The sequence below is a fragment of the Lissotriton helveticus genome, chromosome 3_1, assembly GCF_964261635.1.
Source record: "Lissotriton helveticus chromosome 3_1, aLisHel1.1, whole genome shotgun sequence".
Classification (NCBI taxonomy): Eukaryota; Metazoa; Chordata; class Amphibia; order Caudata; family Salamandridae; genus Lissotriton; species Lissotriton helveticus.
The window spans coordinates 139974454-139995550 of NC_136061.1; the positions used below are offsets into that span (position 1 = coordinate 139974454).

General features: G+C 43.5%; 1 protein-coding gene across 2 annotated transcripts in view; it reads right to left on the reverse strand.

The window, feature by feature from the left end:
• AUTS2 (activator of transcription and developmental regulator AUTS2) overlaps window positions 1-21097 on the reverse strand; it is a 2056888-nt gene that overhangs the window by 536846 nt on the left and 1498945 nt on the right. The gene's annotated exons all lie outside the window — the stretch shown is intronic.

Consider the following 21097-nt stretch of genomic DNA (forward strand, 5'->3'; position numbering starts at 1 on the left):
CCTCAGAGTCGAAGTCCATCATGAAAATTCAATAGGGGCCGAGCTAAATGGATAAATGTTCGCAGACAACCTTTTTTAATTGATTTCCCTTCATGAAATGATCCAGTCTCTGAAGTTGGCCATCCCCCTGCCCCCCCCAAGCCCCTCTTTAACCTCTCTTTTCATTGCCAATACATTTAGAAGCATTGAGCACAAAGGAATGGATAAAATATTAATCTCCCCTGGGACCGGAGACCAGATTTTCAGATCAATTCTCAACAGTGTCGGCGGCCTCCGACAAAAGAGCGCAACACACTTTTTGCTCCATTCAGCGTTTACACCGCTGGTGACCTTTACTGCATGCCCGGCGCTCACCCCGACACTCGCGGCAAGCGGAAAGGTATCCCCGCATAATGGAAATTCAATGCGGATATTGTTATGTCTCTTTTACTCAGTCACTTTTATTTATTCAGTAATGAGCCCTGAGGCACACATAATGAAAGATGCAGCAAACGTATCTGCTCTTTGATGCTTTATTATGTCTATGAATGTGTTCTGAGCAGTAATATTTTACTTTTCCCGCTCCCCACGCTCATTTTTTCCTGGTGCCGTTTAAAGGTGCCAAAAATGATCACGCCACAGCTTGAGTGCCGACACTTGAACTCCTTGTGCAGTATCTTTTGAATAAATATTGTGATATTACTGCCTTCCAAAGATAAACCTGCATTCTAAGCCACCCTCGATACACAATAATTCATTGTGGATCACTGACAAAGTCCAATGTCATTTCCTGTTCACATGTCTCTCCCCGAGTTGTTTATCTCCCTGGGCACTATTGACCAAAGATAAGTTTAAATGTAAACATAACAATGAAAATGTACTGCATTGTCCTATCACCTTTTACGAGTATCGCTGGTGCTATCATTTACCTTGTGTTAAATTGTTTTAATGTGCAATTTCTAATCCCAAGAAGCTGGGGGCCTCACTCTTTATGATGGTGGGATCTTGCCTGATGCCAGCGGTCTGGCCCCAAGTTGTTATGACAGCGGGAGTCTTGCCTACTGACACCGGCTTGTCTTTCAGTTTTTGGAACAGTGGATTGCTGGCCTAGTGTTAGTGCTTGCGACTCTACCTTGAACCTCAGTAGGATTCAGGCATGATGGCAGTGTGTGGGGCAAAAACAGTCTACCCTTCAGCTTCTCAGGCACTGAGGGTTCCTTTATTATAAAGAGCCACCAAAGCCAAGGGGGGCACCACCCAGATTTAGAGCAGCCTTTTCTTGTCCACGGCTGAGTAATGTTGGAGGATTCTCGACTGTATCACCTTAAAGGCATTCCAGGGTTCTTCCAGTTCTTGGGAGAAAGATGATCATATTCATGACTTTCCCCAAACAACCTGTACAGACCAAGCCCCATTTGGAAAAGGCATAGGCCAGTACTCCCCAGTAAGAACTGACTGCCTCTCATGGATGGTACTTTCATGTTGATGGCCCCTATTCAACAATAAGATAACAAAAATGTCAGTCAACCTCCTCAGCCAAGGAAGGATTATTATCAGTGGAGTATCACCTTCTGCTCCCTATCCAAGTATATTTTACTTCACATTGAAGGTTAAGATGCTGAGTACAACAAGCATTGGAAATGCAATAGGTCTCGCATTAGGAAAGTTTGAGCTATTGGTCTTATAAATTAAATTCTTTTTTATTTATGTGTTTGTTAAAATAGCTAAATTAATAGCTCTGTCAGTTACAATGCCAATAGTTATAACTTTCGCAAATGTGACACCTATAACATTTGTAATGCAACATGTTTTTTATTTACGTGACTTAGATGTATTAATATTACAAATAACAATGGCTTTTATTTTTTTTGTTAAATTAATTGTTAAATAGTTTATTTAATTTGTAATGGCAATAGCTTAAAATTTTGTAAATAACTTTTGTGAAGATTATATTCAGTGTTTTTTATTGTGACGAAAATCCAAGAACAGAAGTGAAATATTAACATCTTTTTTGTGATTTGTAATAAAGCTTGAAAGCTTGAAAACAGCTTGAAACAGTGTCGCCTGTTGTGAACCGAGGGCTGTAACTCACTGTGTAATGCACTATGTAAAGGCGACCACAAAATACAGAAACTGTGAATTGAACTTTACAGGAAATGGGAGCCGAACAATGGGGAGAGGGAGGGCGGGGTGATTTATGCTTCCAGATTATGAGGTGGAAGTGCTCTGGCGAATACACCGCCCCCTCCCCACAGTTGCAAGTCAAACTTGAGTGAAGAGAAGAACATGCAGTGTTGCAGATCCTGAGCTAACTTTTGTTTACCTTTGTCAGTGGCAGTGTAATCCCTGTCAAAGATTACATGTTGTTTTTTATTTATTATTTACTTTGTGTTTCAGCCTGCCGCTAGTTGTGCTAGTTGTGTGCGTGTGTGTCTGAGTGGGAGTATTCACTCACTCGCTCATCTTACATGAAACCGAGCTGCATAAAACCTTGGGAAGTTCTCAATACTTAGGAACCTCCGCTGTCACAATACTAAGGAAACAAGCTTGGCAATGAAGCCCGCTGGTTTAAAAGGGGGAAGGCTGTCGTTTCTCTGACATCCAAAATAACATAAAGCACAGAGTGATGTTACCATAGTGTATCCCACTTCTTGGAAAAGTTAGTGGCAAAATAGCAAGACGGTTGATGCATCATAATCCTGGTCATGGGCAAAAGCTGGATCAAGGTTATCCAGGCAAAGAACTGGTCACTTACGGAGACGTTTTTTTTCAAATTAATTGTGAATCGGCATCAACTATTTGGCCATTTGTGTGGTTGCATAGCGGCAAAGAAGAAACACATTTAACTGCTCCCGGAAAAGGCAGAGAATGTCCTTGTCAAAGCTCTAGGGGAACTAAGTATTTAATTACTCTTCTATTCTCGGAGTACTTTAGCATACAAAATTACATAAAAAGACATCCTACGCAAGAGTTTGTGATATGTCTCGTATGTGGCAGAAAATGTGCTGCACATGCTTTCCTTGTGACGGGAAAACATAACACTCCTTGGATGCCGCTAGTTGTGCAAGTTGTGTGCGTGTGTGTCTGAGTGGGAGTATTCATGTGAGCGTGAGTGTGAGTGTGTGTGCATGTGTGTGTGTGTGTGTGTCTGAGTGTGCATGTGGGTGGGTGTATGTGAGTGCATGCATGTGAGTCTGTTTGCAAGTGCCTGCGTGTGTGTGCCTGTGTGTGAGTTCGTGCGTGTGTGTCTGTGTGTGTGAAGAATTCTCTCATGCTGTATTTTGAGAAAGCTTTTGTGTATGCTGTCTATGTTTGTAAGCGCTGCGTTTAAAAAACAAGACGGAGGGAAGGCAGAGAAGGGGAGGGGGAGGAGAAATGCAATGACAGACTGCTATAGCGCGATCAGGCAGAGAAGGGGAGGGGAGAGGAGAAATGCGACACGGCGGGCAGGGGAGGGGGCAGATCGGGTAAAAAAAACAAAACGGAAGGAAGGCAGAGAAGGGGAGGGGGGAGGAGAAATGCAATGACAGACTGCTATAGCGCGATCACTTGCTTCAATGAGATCTTATCACTTCAGTTAATTTGCAGGAAATAAAACGTACAAGAAATCTACTACCACTAATCAAAATATTCTTACAGGAAAAGGTGAAACAAAAGCATATTTGTTTGAACAAGACGGAGGGAAGGCAGAGAAGGGGAGGAGAAATGCGACACAACGGGCAGGGGAGGGGGCAGAGCGGGGAGAGCGGCGATGAGGGTGTGAAGCAGCAGGAGCCTTTGAAGTGAAGCTAAGCTTCACTTCAAAGGTGTGGGAGGAGTGCTGCTTGTGATTGACTGGCGATTTGATGATGTGCACGTGCATTTTAGGTCAATGCGCTTGCGCATTGACCTAAAAGCGCACGGGCACAGCATCAAATCGCCAGTCAATCGCCAGTCTAGGTAAAGCTTATTTAAGCCCCTATAGTCTCGCGCTGCTCAATGCGCATGCGCATTGAGAGGCGAGACCTAAAAATATGGTATGCTAACCCATATCACAAAGATCTGAGGAGTGGAAACTTAACCCACTGACCTTTGTTAGGAAATGCATATGCAGTGCTAAGATCTAGCATAACAGACCAAACCTTTTTTAATTGATTTCCCTTCATGAAATGATCCAGTCTCTGAAGTTGCCCATCCCCTTCCCCCCAAGCCCTTCTTTAACCTTTCTTTTCATTGTCAACACATTTAGAAGCATTGAGCACAAAGGAATGGATAAAATATTAGAACATTGGAATGTTGGGAGCTCCATTGCAGACAATGGAGTGCTCCCTGCTTCTACGGGCCGGTAAAGGCCCGCAGACCAACATTCCAATGTTCTACAAAGGCTTCTCGAAGCTCGAGGGGATTTATATCCCCTCGAGCTTCAAGAACCCTTTGTTTAATTTGTTAGAACATTCTGCCCTCTAGTGGCAGAATGTTCTAATAGCCTTATAGCCCTTCGTAGCAGGGCTATACCAGCAATTAAAGTCCTGCTGTCTCGTTAAAGTCCCTCGCCTTCGGCTCAGGCCTTTAACGATTCAGCGGGCCTTTAATAGCCGGTATAGCCCGCTACGTCGGGCTATAAGGCTATATTAATCTCCCCTGGGACCGGAGACCCGATTTTCAGATGCAGAAACTTTTAAATTTAGATGAGTAGATAGAATGCTCCATGTAAGAAATTGTGTTGTTATCTGCATAGGGTGTGAATCTTTCACGAGTAATAAAGTTGCAACTTTCTCTTTACTGGGTACCAAGGTACCCACTATAGCATTTGACTCTCTCAGGGTACTGAAGCAGAGCCGTATTTCAGGGAGCTCTTAGGAGATGTGGGCCAGGGGGACCTAAGATAAAAATCCAACTACAATCCCCAGGTATCCCTTTATTCACGTGATGGAGTGGATGTTAAAAGGGTAAAAACGGGTCTTCTTGGAGGTTATGGTCCTATGACCCTAAAAGACTGCCAACATGTTTCAGCCCAAAAATTCAGTGGCCAAAAATGGTCCTGGGTTTTCGTCAGGGCACAGCAAATATTCCCTCCCTGGTGCTGACCCAAAAAACGTTTTCTTGACCTATATATTAGTTTTAAAGGTACATAAAGCTGTAACCATCATGACAACAATAATAATAATAAAATCAATGACAGCTGGGAGAATAATTATCTACCTTCTACTGATAATGAAAAATTCCGCCCAATTAGAGGGGAATAATTATATTTCATGGGTCACGTTGGGGTAGCCTTCTAGTTAAACGTACTCCAAATGTCCTGCCCCGCTAGAAACCTATTTGGTGTTTGTGAGCCCCGGCATTCGGGGGATTCAGGCATTTTGCGGCATATGCCACCTAAAGGAGTTGAAGAGGTCTATGAGCCACATTGGGGTTTGGATACATTATTGTGAGTATAGTTAAAGTCGGGAGGAGATTTCCACACCCTCATCTCTCTTACCCCTTCTCGTGGCCAGTGGGGGGTCCTCCACTGCCACCTCTGGGTTACAGATGTGGGCTAGTAACCTCAGCTTTCTGGTATGCTTTAACATTCACTAAATCATTATCTAGTCAGTGCGTTTCCTATAAAAAGGAAAAATACTTTTATTACATGCACACTACAAATATTATGCATTAATTTCAAATATAAACATTTGGATGTATAGAAATACTTTGGTGACAGCCTCATAGAACATTGCAGCCCTAGTGGATCCTGAACTCGGTAACTGCAATGCTAGATGTGACATCACAATATAGGGGGGGGGCACAATTATCAATAAGGTAGGCCTACAGGTTTTGTTAGGGTGTCACTACAGTAGTAAAACTGAAAACCCATTATAGCCCACTATTGAAACACTATTTAAATCAATGATGATAGTATTAACATTCAATACCGTTGTTAGTAATATAAATCTGCATTGTCAATTATCAACATTCTCAAAAAAATATTAAGTTAAAAACGTTTTTTTAGAATCTTATTTCTACTTTTTTATGCTACTACTGTGGTACCAATCAATAGGACCTCCCACACCCCAGAGCCGTGTGCAAAAGCACAAGCTCTAGAGCATTTTGAAACATGGAAAGTCTCTCCCATGTCCAGGGATTCAATCCATATTCAATCCATAGGAAGACTCAGAGCAAATTTGGAAATCATTCCTAGGGGGGTCTGTGACATTCCCTGCAGCCCCCCAACTATTCTAAAACAACATTGGAGCTACACCTGGCCAGTCTATGGCACCCAAACAGAACAAATCCACCAATGTTAGTCCGTTACAAGTAGTTATGGGGCACTTCATCAACAAGAGCATGCATATAAAATGAGTGGCTTTGCCGCAGGCATTTTTGTTCATTCTCCTTTGTTTGCCATTGTTTAATATTTCCCTTACGCAGCTCTTTTGGATGCCCCTTTACGGGGCACCCAGCTTTTGAGAAGATCTGGACAGTGTTGGGAACCAATTGCTGTGAGGCCTGGCCACTTCACCCGCCCACAATCACCACTATGCACCGGTGTGGAGGGGGTGGGAGAGCACCCAGCCTGGCCAGCTTCATGTTTATCTATCCGTTCCCTTGGGATGGAGTCCCTTGGGCTGTAATTTGTCTCAGGGAGGGCGCTTTCTGCAAGCCCCATTTTCATTAAAGAGACAATGGCTTGTAGATTGTAAAAAATACAGCAGAATTCTATGTGCTTGTTCTCTTGCTCCTTCACCTCCCCGGCGGATGGAGCTTTAGCTGATGGTTTTCTGGACCTTATAGGTTGATTTGCTGCATTTTAGGTTAATTTTACTCCTGGAGGTAAATTCTAGTCGCCAGGTGTAGTTTCCTCAGGCTTTCTGGCCTCCAAACGTTACTGTGGTACAGGAGATTGGTTTTGCGGTCCTCTGCTTGGGATCCAGATGCTCACTGCTGCTTGGAAGGCTTCTTCCACAGCCTCTCCACATGCAGCAATCCAATTACACTCTGCGTCACACTCCTCATCTCCCACAGCCTCCTGGTTACTTAAAGGGCATCTATCTGTCAGCGAGTTAACAGCCAGTACAAAGACTTGCCAGGGTAAACATTAGGGTCCCCCAGCACATCCCATCCCCCAACTGTTCCTCAGGGGGCATAAAAGGGCTAGCACCACTGGCCTCAGGGGGAAACATCCTAGTCCGGGATGCCAGCTGAATTCTATGTCCCAAATTTCAAAGTTCGAGAAGTTCAGTAGTCTTCTTCCCTCCAGCGGAGCATTATTCTGACATTGCAGCCCCAAATCCAGTGTCTTCTCAAGTATCTCCCCCTTGTGTCAGGGTTTTTACATGGGGGTGGAAAGTTCTAGAAGCCAGACTTCCCCGGCCAATTTAATGGTGCAAAATCACCACTCCCATCCCGCCAATCCTCCTGCACAGAATTCAGGGAAATTGAAAATTGAAAATGGTGACTTCAAGAGGTCAATTGAAAGATGTTCTCTGGGAACCACCACACTGCTACCAAATTACAAAGCTGCCTGAACCCTCCCCACAAAAACTTCAAAGGGGAGCCCCTCCTGTGTTTGACTTTGGAGGTCTGGCCATCTTCTTTGGTTTGTGTGGGATTGGGTTTTTCCAGCCCAAATGCAGTAAGAACAGTAACTTAATAGATGTAGATTTCCTCTCCACCCCTTTCTTTTACTTGAACTAGGTCAAGCACTGTTAATGGCTTTATCTTGTCAGAGATCTGTGACCCGCCTGTTCTCCAGAACATTAATTTATTTATTCCAGGAGGGCAGACAAAGGCCTGGAACCTGATTATGTCTGAGCCAGATACATATGGCAATTATTAAAGTGCTATAATGAGTGTAAATATCAGGAAAGGTACAGAATCTACACTCAGCATGAATGTTTATCCTAAGATTGATACCTCACTAAACTGTATAGGCCTAATTGTGGGGAAACTGTACTTTGGTACAGATTTTGCTCATAATGTGTTATTCAGTTAAGCAGCACAGGCTTTCAGTAAGCACTACAGCCCCATACTATGACTGTCTGAATATCCACTCATAGTATAAGGCCACCGCAGGTCAGGACCAGTTTTTGAAGGGTTCCGTCTGGGGTCAGTAGGCAAACACTGGGTTGCACAAGACTGCGGTATCACACACACGGCATACACACACATGTGTTTACGTGTAACCAGCACAGCATCTCTTACTTGAGTTGCGTAGCAGTGGCTTTACCTTAAAGGGCAGATAGTGATGGTTAGCACTCTCAGTTCATTTTAACAGAGTATACCATGAGTGAGACTTAGGTGGGGAGTTACATACACAGTAAACGTCTAAAGCCGTGTAGTCAGAAAGTAAAACATCTAGGGGGATTACATTGGAGAAATCATTTGCTACACTTCATTAATAAATACATGTGGTGTTACATTGACATAGACTGTAAATTAGGAGACCCGTCCCCAAGTAATGTCAGGGTAAATACAGAACGTGATGCATCTTTCTATGATATCACTCCTGGTAATATCAGTACCAAAAGGTTGTGGTAATGAGTCTCCTCACATATTTACTTGGTTTTGAGCCTGCGCCTCGTTGAAAGACAACTGCATGCAGTACAATGACCTTTCCTGTGAAATTATAGACAAAATTATGGAAATCTTGTGGCTGCGATGAATCCTATGCAGCTGGAAGATCTGAGCTGCAATTCCTGCTATTCCTCTTGGCCAAATTGTCTAATCCTGGAAAAACAATTTTACAAAATTGTTTCTTAACTCTCATACTCTTTATCTTTTAACAATGCTTCATTGTGCTACCTTTCTTAATTTTTCTCTGTTTCTTACTAGTTAATTACTGAGCTTGGCAAAGAGATATTCTATCAGTGTTGACTCCGAATATCATAGTATGGGAGTTATGCAAACAATGGTATGACGCCACATGATTACTTCATTTCCAGTGATCCCACCTTTTGTGTGTTGCTTCTTGTGATGTCACTTCCTATGATGTCAAGTTCTGTGTTTCCACATAGGTCAAAATTGAGTGTATTATTATTAAGCAACCCACTGCCATAAAAATTAGAAGTTAGAAGTTTTGGTTGGGATATCACATCGTTGCCTACCATCTGAACTGGGTTACTCAGTAGAGAGACTCCCTTTTACAATTTACCTGGTTATCTTGGGAAGAGGATTACATATGTGTGTGTGCCTGCTTCTGCCCTGAAGCAGGCACACATATGTAATCCTCTTCCCAAGATAATGATAACCTGCCCAGGTGGGTTGCTTTTTTGTTATAAGTGCCTACATATTCAGAAATATAACAGAGACAAGAGACAAGCTAGAGTTGGCTACCAAAATGGAACATAATTCAAGTCCTAAGTATAAAATAGAAAAAACAGTAACAGTATTTTACCATGGGTGCCCATTATGCCAAGAATTACCCCCAGTGTGCTGATGCCAGTATTTTGTCACAGGTGTCTGTCATACTAAAAATTGCCTCAATTATGAAAGTACAAGTATTTTGCCAAGAGTGTCTCTATGAGACAAGATTTGCCTTCAGTATGCCAAGCATATTGCCGGGCATGCAAGCATTACACCATACTTACTCACATTCATTCTCACTCACTCACACTTAGTCCCTCTCACACTCTGTAACACTCTCTTACACTCATTCATTCTCAATTGTGAGCCCTCTTACTCTCACGGATTCTCACTCACTCTGACTCACTCATACTTTCTAACATGCAATCGCGCATTTTCACTCACTGCTTAGCACTGATTCTCAGTGGCTGTCACATACACATAAAAATTTACACGTAGAGACATACATGCTCACACACTCAGATGAGCACCCTCTCACCAACAAGCATGCATATAGCATATATTTGAAAGTATTTTTACTTACCTCAGCTGGCATCCACCGAAGATCCCAAACCATCTAATTGTGCTCTATTTTTTAATTCACTAATACGAATAACAGGATATTATTCATTATTCATAGCAATGAGCAGAAAAAAAGAGTGCAGAGACATCCCTGTGTTCTTGGCACTGATTTTACCACCTCTGAGGTCAGGGTTCAGACAAAGGCAATGCCAGAGGTTGCAAGGAGCAAGCCAGGAGTCATATCTTTTTATGAAATGATATACATATAAGCTTACTATAGATTTGGTTTTGCCAGTTTAGTGAAGCACTTTTTCCATCTCATTAAAGTGCAAGCACATCCCTATTTTGCGTAGACCAATCCCTGTGGATCTCTAGATGCTCTCATAGGTAAAGAAATGAGCAGACCAAATTAGCTTGAGTGTCTGCTTCTGCCAACACCTTCTCTTAAACATTGGGAGAGAAGGGGTAGATCTAAGCTGAATCAGCACGCTGGAAAACATTTGTTCCACAATTAGCATGGTATTTGCCTAATCACCTAAGAGGTCAGTGGCTTACCAAACTTAGGTCAAGTTTTAGATATTCCAAGGTATACTTTACTGTGAGGATTTGGTTGGATAATTGGGGTGCCTTGTGCTAATGTTACATACATTTCCCCAACCACAAGTAGATTAGGTTTCATTTTCCAGTCCAGAAGAATTGCCAGATTGATAACGGCACTTGAGGCAAGAAACAGGTTGACCTACACACACACTACTTTATGAGCTGAATAGGACCATTACTTCCACATTTAGCCATCCATTGCCTTTTAATCATAACAAGAGAACCCATCATTTAAATTTAATTGGGTCTCCTTTAGCTATTTTTACACCTCTAATTCACAATACACCAATCTACACCTAGAGCACCTCCACCCTACACCTCACATCGGCATCTCTTGCTCAAAAGACCTCTGGCAAAGAGCCTCCTCGACGGGTCCGTTGGACATTGCAACACCAGCCCAATGAGGAGCTGCCCAAAGATGAAGCATGAGACCAATAAGGGTGCATGAGGGATCTTGCTTCTGAGCAATGAGATCCCCAGATCTGTTGTCTAAGTTTCCCCGACCTAGATACTCCAATTTTTTCTTCCCCCCAGGAACTGCATACATTTTGGATTACATGGTATCCTAGGGAGCCTGCATGCTGGACCTTTCAGCGCTCCTAGTCCCCATGTTTAGTTGCAAGAGGCACGCCAGGTGTTGCAGTTGTTCATGAAATGGAGACAGGTGCTCAACACAGAAGCGTGCATCTGTTTGGCTTGCCTGTATAATGAAGAACTCTGTCTATCTCATTTAAGTGCAAGCCAGGAGTCATATCTTTTTATGAAATGATATACATATAAGCTTACTATAGATTTGGTTTTGCCAGTATAGTGAAGCACTTTTTCCATCTCATTAAAGTGCAAGCACATCCCTATTTTGCGTAGACCAATCCCTGTGGATCTCTAGATAGGATTCTGACTGCAGCCCTTATGGTTTCCTTGAGCCTGTCGGAGGCAGTGGCCTTTCCCCCTGACCGCTGATATTGCACTCCGGCAGTCACACCGATGCCCGGGATGGAGGGCGGTCCACCCAACATCGTAATGAAGCCCTGTGTAAGTTGGGAGTGGAAATTACTACGTTTGATGCAGGTCACCTGCACTAGGCCTTACATACACCTGAATGGAAGATGCCTCTGCTTTCTGCGACTGATCTTTTCCTAAATTATGCAACTGAATTTGTTTTTCAGTATGCGTAGGGTGTAGCAAAAGTAGCAAGTTAGTGAGGGCACAATTCAAATCACGTAATTACATAAAAACTACAGTAAAACAGCTTCCTAAGGAAGGACTTTTAAACAAGCATCACCAAGTTCTTTACGCACTCAATTGTGTGTCTATAACAGAAATATGTGTAATGGGAGTTACATGAAAAGAGACCACAGTTTTGTTATATGGTTAGATAACTCCTGGGTGTTGGGTGTGTGTACAGCACCTTTTGATAGAGCTAGGGGTGTAGTGCACACCTCTGATTGCCATTGGAGCAGGAGTATGCCATACGCTCAGGGTGCCCCTATTTCCCGCTCTACACACTGGTAACAGCCCAGAAATCCATAAAATCTGAGGGAAGCTAAATGCTGGTAATAGGACGGTACTCCACTGTCATAAAAACTGAAGGACCCAGCAAGCAGAAGCAGACAAGACCCCTCTGTTGTAAAAGCTGAGAGTCCAACCACTGGCAGGAGGCCAGAACCCCACTCTCATAAAGAAAGAGAACGATATCCCTGAAAATTCAGCACTTCTTGCTTGGTGAAGTTGAGAGGTTTGCTATGCCAGCTCCAATTACCCCCTGGGAAAACCAAACTGACTAGGTAGGCTTTTGGAGGGCTATCTCTTTGATCGGAATCAGCTAAAACATCTGGATTTATTTAAGCAAAAGGAAGGTTTACATCAAAGTAGCACTCAACCTGGCTCTGTCAGATCTATCAATATCAAATAGGTGCTGGCAAATTCAATTACTCTGGCTCACTGAACTCACTGGTGTGTTCTGCTCAACGACTTGACTACATCACTTACTTCCTAAATCCACTGTGTGATTGTAGCTAGGCCCCAGGCAGGAAGTAGGCTTGGTTCCAGCCCTACTTGAGCATACTACACATAACAATACTCAGAGCTGTCGGACTTGGACAAAAGGTTCTGACTGCTACATCACCAATATAGGGTAAACAACCTGTACAACGCAACTTTTACATCGCAGAGCCTTTACAACGCAACCATTACAACGCAAACTATTACAACGCATTGCTCTGGGGGGCGCTCTAGGATAGGAAATAGGTTAATTTACTATCCAATAACCTTCCCTAGTGTCCTGGACTGGAGTTGGAATAGTAAATTAAACTATTCACTATCCAGCACCCCAAAGCACTATGCGTTGTAATGGACTGCGTTGTAATACTTGCGTTGTAAAGGCATGCGATGTAAAAGCATGCTTTGTAATGCGATACATCCCCAATATAGCTATTTTGCTAAATCAGACCCTCTTTATTTAGCTATGTGCCATGACTTTGCTCATGTTGCTCATGTTGTCATATGAGTCACTTTATTTTTGCTGTGAATTATCGTATAACTAAAGGATGAATCCCATTGCATTTTACAAGTCGTGTCTGTCGCTTGCTGATAAGGGTATAATGACTGAAGCATGTAGTGACTCTAATACTTGTAGGCTGACTAAGTAGGACCATGGTCTGCAATGGTGTAACTCGACTGACTTCTAGTCAAGAAACGGATACAGTTTGGGTTACTTGGCACGGTTCATAACATTTAGATACTCTAATTTTACACCGGTTCAGTTGGTAGAGATCACCATCTGAAAATGTGGGCCTTGTAGTTAAGAAAGCAAGACTGGGTGGCTGTGCTTTCTATGACCAGGCCCCAAAGGTCTGTAATTGGCTGCCTCTTGCCTTACAGGTAGAGGAGTATTGCTTTTAGTTCGGCTAATTGCAGAATACCTGATTTTTCCTGGTAGATGTTCAACTTTTATGTCACTGTTAACCAGATTAATATGTGATTACGTAGGTACTCTGGCTTGGCTGAGGCGAGAAACCTCATGAGGGTTTCAGGTGGTATACTAATGGAATACAGTAAAATATATTGTAGCATACATTTTGACTGCCACAATAATATGAAGGTAAGTCTACCCAAACAAATTATAACATTTGTGATGAATGATTAAATCCTTGTGTACTAACTTTCTGAAACATTGGGTTGTTTGAATCATTGTACATATTACCTTAGTTGTGCTTGAAAAACGCCAACCAACGCTCCATTTTGTTTCATAGGTATAAGTAGGTACATGCTGCATGTCACCGTCCCCCTCCTTTTTTGTACCAACATTTGAGCTTGTAGATAATTAATGACTAAACATAATAAATAAGTGTATGGTGCTTCCTCTGTATACAAAAGTCTTTTCAGACAATTCTTTTATTGATCTACATATAGAAGCTATAACAGAGTAAACAAAATATCAACTATTCTTAAATAATTCTTAAGGGAACTTTATCTTTTCTGGGTTTTTTTCGTCTACTCCCCAGTATCAATTTGGAATATTTGGGTTTCCCTACCCTTTAATATTATATATACTTATCTTCACAATACTTTAAATCTCACTATTTAGGCCAAAATATTTTTGTGTGGAGATATTTCTGTCCTAACTATTCTATCATACCTAATAGCTGTGCTAAATCAGCTTTTTTAACATTTCATACCTGAGCATAACATAGCAAGACCTAAGGAGCAAAGGTCTGACACTAACAGTTCAATAAAGTCATAATTAAAGCCTAAGTGAGAACTCATTAATGAAATGGTGTGGACATTGCCCTTCTTAGGGGGATTTCCCTAAAACCTTTTGCTTTTTCTCCTCCTGGTTTTTGCTGATTATCTTTCTGTGCCCTTAGGGCTCTTGGTGCCGTCCCACTGTAATGCAATCAGAAAGCGCGCAGACCCTTCCTACACATGCTAGGAAGTGGTGCTTAATTGATTGGTTTAAGTATTGTCCTGTGAGTACCCTGTACAAAAAGGTACACCACATACTCAGGAAAGATATTGCACTGGCTGATGGGGGGATACAGTACTGATTATGCCACCCACCAGAATAGTGTCCAAACATGTATCAAACCTGCCATTGTAGGGCTGTGGATGCACAGTTATGCCTATGCACAGATTGGCATTTATAACTCATTAGTCTACCCTGAGTGGGCCTTCCTCCACCACCAGAGCACCAATAGGGTAAGCCCTGAGAGGTGCAGCCAGCTGCAGGCAAAATGCAGGGCAGGGACACAAGTGTTCCCTGCCAAGGTAGTGAAGAGCCCCATGTGGGTTTTCCCTACCTGGGAGATAGGCTTTTCCCATGGGACAACACATGGGTTTTGCTCTGCTACTCTTGTAGTGGCCTTAGTGTTCTGGGCACTTTCCCACTATAAATGCAATGTGAATGTCTGTACGCCCTTCGTACACACATTAGGAAGGGGTGCTTGCCTGGTGTTTTTAAACATGTCTCAAGCCTTCCATTGCAGGCCTTTGTTTGCACACTTGCACGTATGGAGTTTTTAACACATGTATCCAGCCTGCCACTGCAGACCTTTGGGTGCACACTTGCACCAATGGTGTGTTTAAACATGTGTTAAGCCTGCTTTTGCTGGCCTCTGGGTGTACAATTGAACTTATGCTCAGGGTGGCCTTTCTAAATCTGTGGTCAAGGCTGTGGGTGCCTTTCCTTCACACTAAAGCACCCCTAGGGTAAATCTTACGGCGTGAAGCAAGTGGTAGTTGAAAGGCAGGGCAGGTGCACATATGTGTTTCCTGCCTAGATAATGAAGAATACCCTGTGTTTGTACTACCTATGAGGTTTGCTCTTCCCATAGGTTAACATGGGGGAATGGTTTAAATTAGTTCAAGCAGGAATAGTGACTTACAGTGGAGCAGCCTCATAATGTTTTTTATCATTGGATCCACAATGACAAACACTCTCCTATGGTAAAGAGGGATTTGTCATTTATAGCTTAGAAATGCCACTACTAGAAAGTGGGCTTTTCTTTGCTCTAAAACTCTTTGTGTGTCTTTTAGTTTGACTCCAGTCCAAGGGGGGAGCACATCTGTGCATTCCACAGAGACAGCTATACACATTGAACATGGAACTGGAATGACAGAACTCTGCCATTTGAGGGCCCGATTGGATAGATTGGAGGAAGAGGTGTTGACACTTGGCCTCTGGGAGCCAGATCATGGCCCACTAAAGAATAAGATCTGCATTCCACGGCCCCATGGCAGTCAGGACTGAAATTTAGGGGAGACGCCTGTGGTTCAATCTGTGGTTCAAATGAAAAACACTATTAACCACCCCCCACTTCAAGGGCACACTACAGTATAACTACTGGCACCATACTACAGCAGGGTAGAGATACGCTTGTGGGGATGTGGGACCAGAGATCAAGGAACTGCGTAATGCACACTGCCAGAGGAACCTGTTGTTCACAAGGATGAATATTGCCATTGGAACCGACCGTGCACACTTCCTGAATAGTGACAGGCCTGGGCTGACTACGGCTGCTGTGCGGAACCCTAAAGTGTGCTCTCAAAGGGTATTTTGTCTTGCTCCCTGCTCTCTTGTGGTAGTCTCAGGCACATGAAAGACCTGCCACGAGGGACCCACTGATCTACCTGTGACACCTGGATAGCAGTGCCCAAATCATCTACTGGGTCCCCACTGGTAGTGCAGTGTGAGTGAAGAACTAAGGATTGTGCCTGGAGGCTGGATTGCCTGGTGCAGAACCCCAAAAGTACTGCCCGCATCTCAGCAGAGTGCCCCTATATCATGGGGCCTCGATATGCCAAATTATCTTGTTACGGAATTCATAACTCTTCATTGTGTGTGACCGGAATTGTTTGGTGTAACTCCATACGGACCTGCCTGATATCCGTAGCAGCACGTACAAGTGCTGAGTGAGTGTGGAGGAGTGACTGCCTGTGATCAATTACTGCACATGGCGGTATTGCCATACACATTGCTTCCTTAACAAAAGAATATTACATTTGGCACTGGTTTTTACCCATGCGGCCTTGGCCCACGGGCTATATAAAAGTTAATTATCTGTATGTACACATTTCTGATATCGTTGTGAACTGGGGTACACCCTTTAACTGTGTGGTTCTGAATTAGAATAATTACCAAGGTGGGCCTCATTCCTGGAACGTTTTTCACTGAATAAGGGTGTTGCGGGTAAATACTGTCCCCAGTGTCCATATTACTGATGTAATTTTTCAAACAGTTACGCCTAGTACTGCAAGTGATATTTCTGAATGTGATTTATGCCCAGAAATACATGATATTCATGTTGTGTAAGTTAATGTGTGTGTTGAATTTAAATTGTATTTGCACAGACCACACGTGAAGTGTCTTTTGTGATGCTCAGTGTATTTATTGCATGAGAGTGCAGGGCCAATGCTTTACACATTGGTTCTGTGATAAGTTTGACTGCTCAGTGCCAAGCTACCCAAGTGTGAGGGCAAGTTATACATTGAGTGTAATTACCCGCCCCTGATGGGAGTGATAGGTTCTGCCTTGCAAGGGCCTTGCCTCAGCCAACCAGAACATGCCAGCTCCAACAAATGGCCAATGTGGGATGTGAGTAAAGCAAGTGTAATAGGGTTAGGAGATGGTGAAAACAGACCATGTTGTGACCTGCACAAAGCGTCTCTTTATCCCGTTGCGTGCTTCTGTCGGTCAACGGCCGTCGCGCGCACTACCTCTGTAGTGCTGCGCACGTCCGTTGGCTGACACGACCCCGCCCACTCATCAAAGCCGCTGCAGTAAAAGGGTTAAAGAAGTGGATTTAATTGTTTTGGGAGCTTGTGTTTCTAAAAAGAGACTCAACCTAATCTGCTGGTGGTTGACGTTGAAACGCCACTGACAGTTAGGGAAACACAACATCGTGCTTGGCCTAAACATGAAACACAGGGCTTAAAAACGTAAGAGGCCCTTTTGGGCTCCAGCTGCTCTGCGAGGGAGGGCTCCACAAAGCACCAACAACTACCAATCAGCCTCAAGTATCAAATTATGCAGAGTAGTTTGATAAGCAGATGTCTGCTACAAGGAGCTTGGCTTAAGACCTGTACAGCGGCTCAGCTGGGACAAAAATAGAAAGTAAAACTCCCCACTCACTCATGTTCACAGCTCTTGTTCCAAGCATGATATATGTCACTTCTCCAGTTTTCAAAGTATCTATCCTGTAATCTCTCGGGTGGGATCACATTAGCCTCTAAACACCTCATGGACAAAACAACTGGGGGTTGGGAGGGTTGTTGGGGAGGGAAGGGCAAAAACCAACTCAACACTGGTCCAACTTGTACAAGTGTGACAGCTAGCCATTTATAAATAGAGCCGGGTTTGGCCTTCATCACAGTAGCTGACCTCGCTAATACACTATGTAGATCGCTTGCCAGTTAATCAGCGGACTGCAACACATGGCCCCACGCTGCGGGCAGCGATCTGGAACAGGACTGAACGAGGGGCTTCAGCAGCCAGCGAGCAAAGCCCGGTATCTGTGTCTGACAGCTGTCACCCTCCCTGCACAGGCCAAGGCCCGGGCCTTCATTTAAAAGCAGCATGGCTGATCAGATTACCGGGACGGCGTGTCACAACTGACTGCGCTGAACTGGAAAGGCAGAAAGGCAACTATAAATAGGGGCCCTGCTCGCCTCGGTGGCCCACCGGAGGGGCACAGTAGTCAATGGGGGCCTCCTGCCTGTGATTAGCTAGCCCCACTGTCGACCAATTAAAGCACTAAAGGAGCAGAGTCACTAAACTAAATTGTTGGCGACCCATTCACTGTAGGTTTACACCTACTACTCGAGTCAATTTCACACTGTTTGTGGATTACTGATAGTCAATAGTAATAATACATGAACTCCCGCACAAATCATAGATTTGCACAGACTACTTGTATCCAAAACTGATTTTCTGGATTTGGGCATTAGTACACTGAGTTTATTTTCTTTTTCTCTGCAAGAAAAATATTGTCCTTGCAGAAATCACGTCCTAGACACCTATTTTAAAACATGGGTGCTTGAGGATTTATCCCCATCTGCACTTACTCCAACTATTTTTGAAAGGATGCAGAAAAAATGTGGGGAAGGGATTGAGAAGGAAAATGAATCCGCCCTTCATGAACGTTTCCTACATATTTAATGGACATCCCTTTTTCTAAAATTATGCAGCACAACACATAGAGTACTCGTGCAGGTTCACTGGATACGCTGATAATCTGCAGGAATAAGAAAATGGGGGATTAGTGCATTAGCACCCTGTACTTTTTCCCCTCTCTGCCAAATACATATTTTCCTGGTTTAGGAGTCCTGTATGCTACATCCTGTGACTAACTACGGTTGGTGTGTGAACCTTGCTCCGTCATTTGCACATATATATTTTAAGAGAATATGCAAATATGTAAAGGAGGTGGACAAATCATTAGAATGTAGGTGAATATCCATAAAGGTAGGACTTTGCAGGGGTTCTATGCCTTTATAAAGACGACCATCTTTGCCCTTTGCTCAGGTACACCCAAGTATCTACTCTACCCAGAAACACCACAAAATCTCACTATTTGCATGTTTTCCATCCCACTGAATGTCTGTGGGCATCCATCTCTTCAATTTCTGGTAAATGAACTCAAGATCTGACATTTGCATAGACAATTTTTCTGCATTTCCACCAGGCTTAGGGACACTGCTGAGAGTGTCCTTAAAAGTATCTCCCAGACACTTGAGACCACTCTGCACGTCTGCCAGATCCATGGACTCCACGGCACAGAAACCCTGACCACCCTGTAGATGGCTTATGCTGGATTATTTTCCCACTTCCTCCTTCGGGTAAGGGACTGGAGTCTTCCTCTCTTTTAGTTGCACTCAGAAACGCAGAACCCAGTCTCCGCTCTCATCCTGCCCTTCTCCATTTAATCCTGATTCCTACTGCTCTCATTGTAATTTGTGCACCGCTGGAGTGCCACATGCACATGCCCATTACTGAATCTCCATGTGATGATAGTCAATGCCCAATGGTTTGTGCCTACCGTAGTGCCCGTTTTCTCATTATATAGTGCACTGAAGTAGTGAGGAGAGAACACAAAATGATTCTTTCACTTTGCAAATGTTGGTGCAATTGAAACATTTTATTTTATTGGAACCAAATTTGCTCACCACAAGCCAAAAAAGAGATGCCAGCAGGTGTTACCCCTTAGTGGTAAACAAAATATTGCAATACTAGTAGTTGTGGCAGTTTAGTTTCACTGTTTATCTGATTGGGGCCAGTAGCCAATTAGAATGCTACAGACATATGGCTTTAGCCTGAGTGATTGAAAGATTGATTGGATGTCAATCATATTGCTGAAATAGCAGCAAACTGATTAACCACCAGTGGCATAAGTCGGGTGTCATTGATATAACCACAAGGAAAGACAGTGGGCTCATGGCTCCGGGTTGAGTAGTAAAATACATGGATAATTGGACGCAAAAGGCCCTCACACCCAGGTCCTGGTACCACTGCAGTTGCTGCAGCATTGATTGTGCTGACTTCCTTAGCTACCAACCCATACAAGCAGAATAAGGCCCTAATTTAGGGTCATTCTGAACGACTGCTGACAGGTAATCCGACTAGATGTGGCTAGCTTGTACATTCCGTCAATGTTTTGTGGTCCAGAAGGGGCAGCAGCAGTCCAAACTCAAGCTGCTTTCTTAGTTCAGACAAAACAACCTTCCCTCTACTCCACCAGAAGGGATTATTTTGGTGGATTTTCAATCCGAATTCCTCCCTTTAGGCTTTAAAAGGATAGCAGATTCCACAAATGTCACGATATCCCAAAATTGTACTCCTATGCAGAGAAAGGAACATATCTCTGGTCTGAAAGATGAATGTGTGAGTTAATTTCTCACCTCTGTCATCTGCTGCAGGCCGCAGGTTCAAATTCTGGCAAGACTAACTCATATTTCCAGGACTGATAAATTGAGTATCATAAAAATGGCCGACAGTCACCTGTATCATTTAGTGTGCTTAACAATATTAGAAGCAGTGCTTAATTTGAGCTGGTAGTTTCTGGTGCTCGGCACAGGCACTACATTGCTAACACTGGCACTTATAACAGTCTGCCACATGGTGGCACTGTTTGTCTTATTTAGAGATGAGTGCAACAAGAATTGTTTATTAATTCAATATACGCTAAAAATAACCAATGCCTACCACCCAAGTCATTTTTATAGCTTTGGTGGCCTGGAATAGTTTGAAATGTAAAACTTGAATTGGCGTAATGGTTAGTACCTGTGTTTTTACTGTCACTGGCAACGCTGTCAGGGGCAATGGGTGGTGCAAGCTGCAGTGGCCTCCTGACGAGGGCCCTGGTACTTATTTTGTTTACAAATAAAGCCCTGTGGAAGTGGGGCATGAAGCAAAACCATAACTCTAGCCAGGAGCTGGCCCTCTCCGTGAAACGCCTTGTTGTAGCAGAAGGCTTTTAGCACCTCTTTCTTAATGTGTGGTTACTATCAAAGGCTTAGCAGCACACCTAGGCTTTCTGAGGGATGTTTATCACTTTGGTAAGTCAAGCACAGAGATTCCACTGGCCACCACCAATCCCTGGGGAATGTTGTTATTGAAAAACATGCAGCAGCTCTCTGTGACCCTCTCTGCAGGGCAGCAGCAGTATTCTATTTGTCAACTAGGCCTTCCGACTGAACA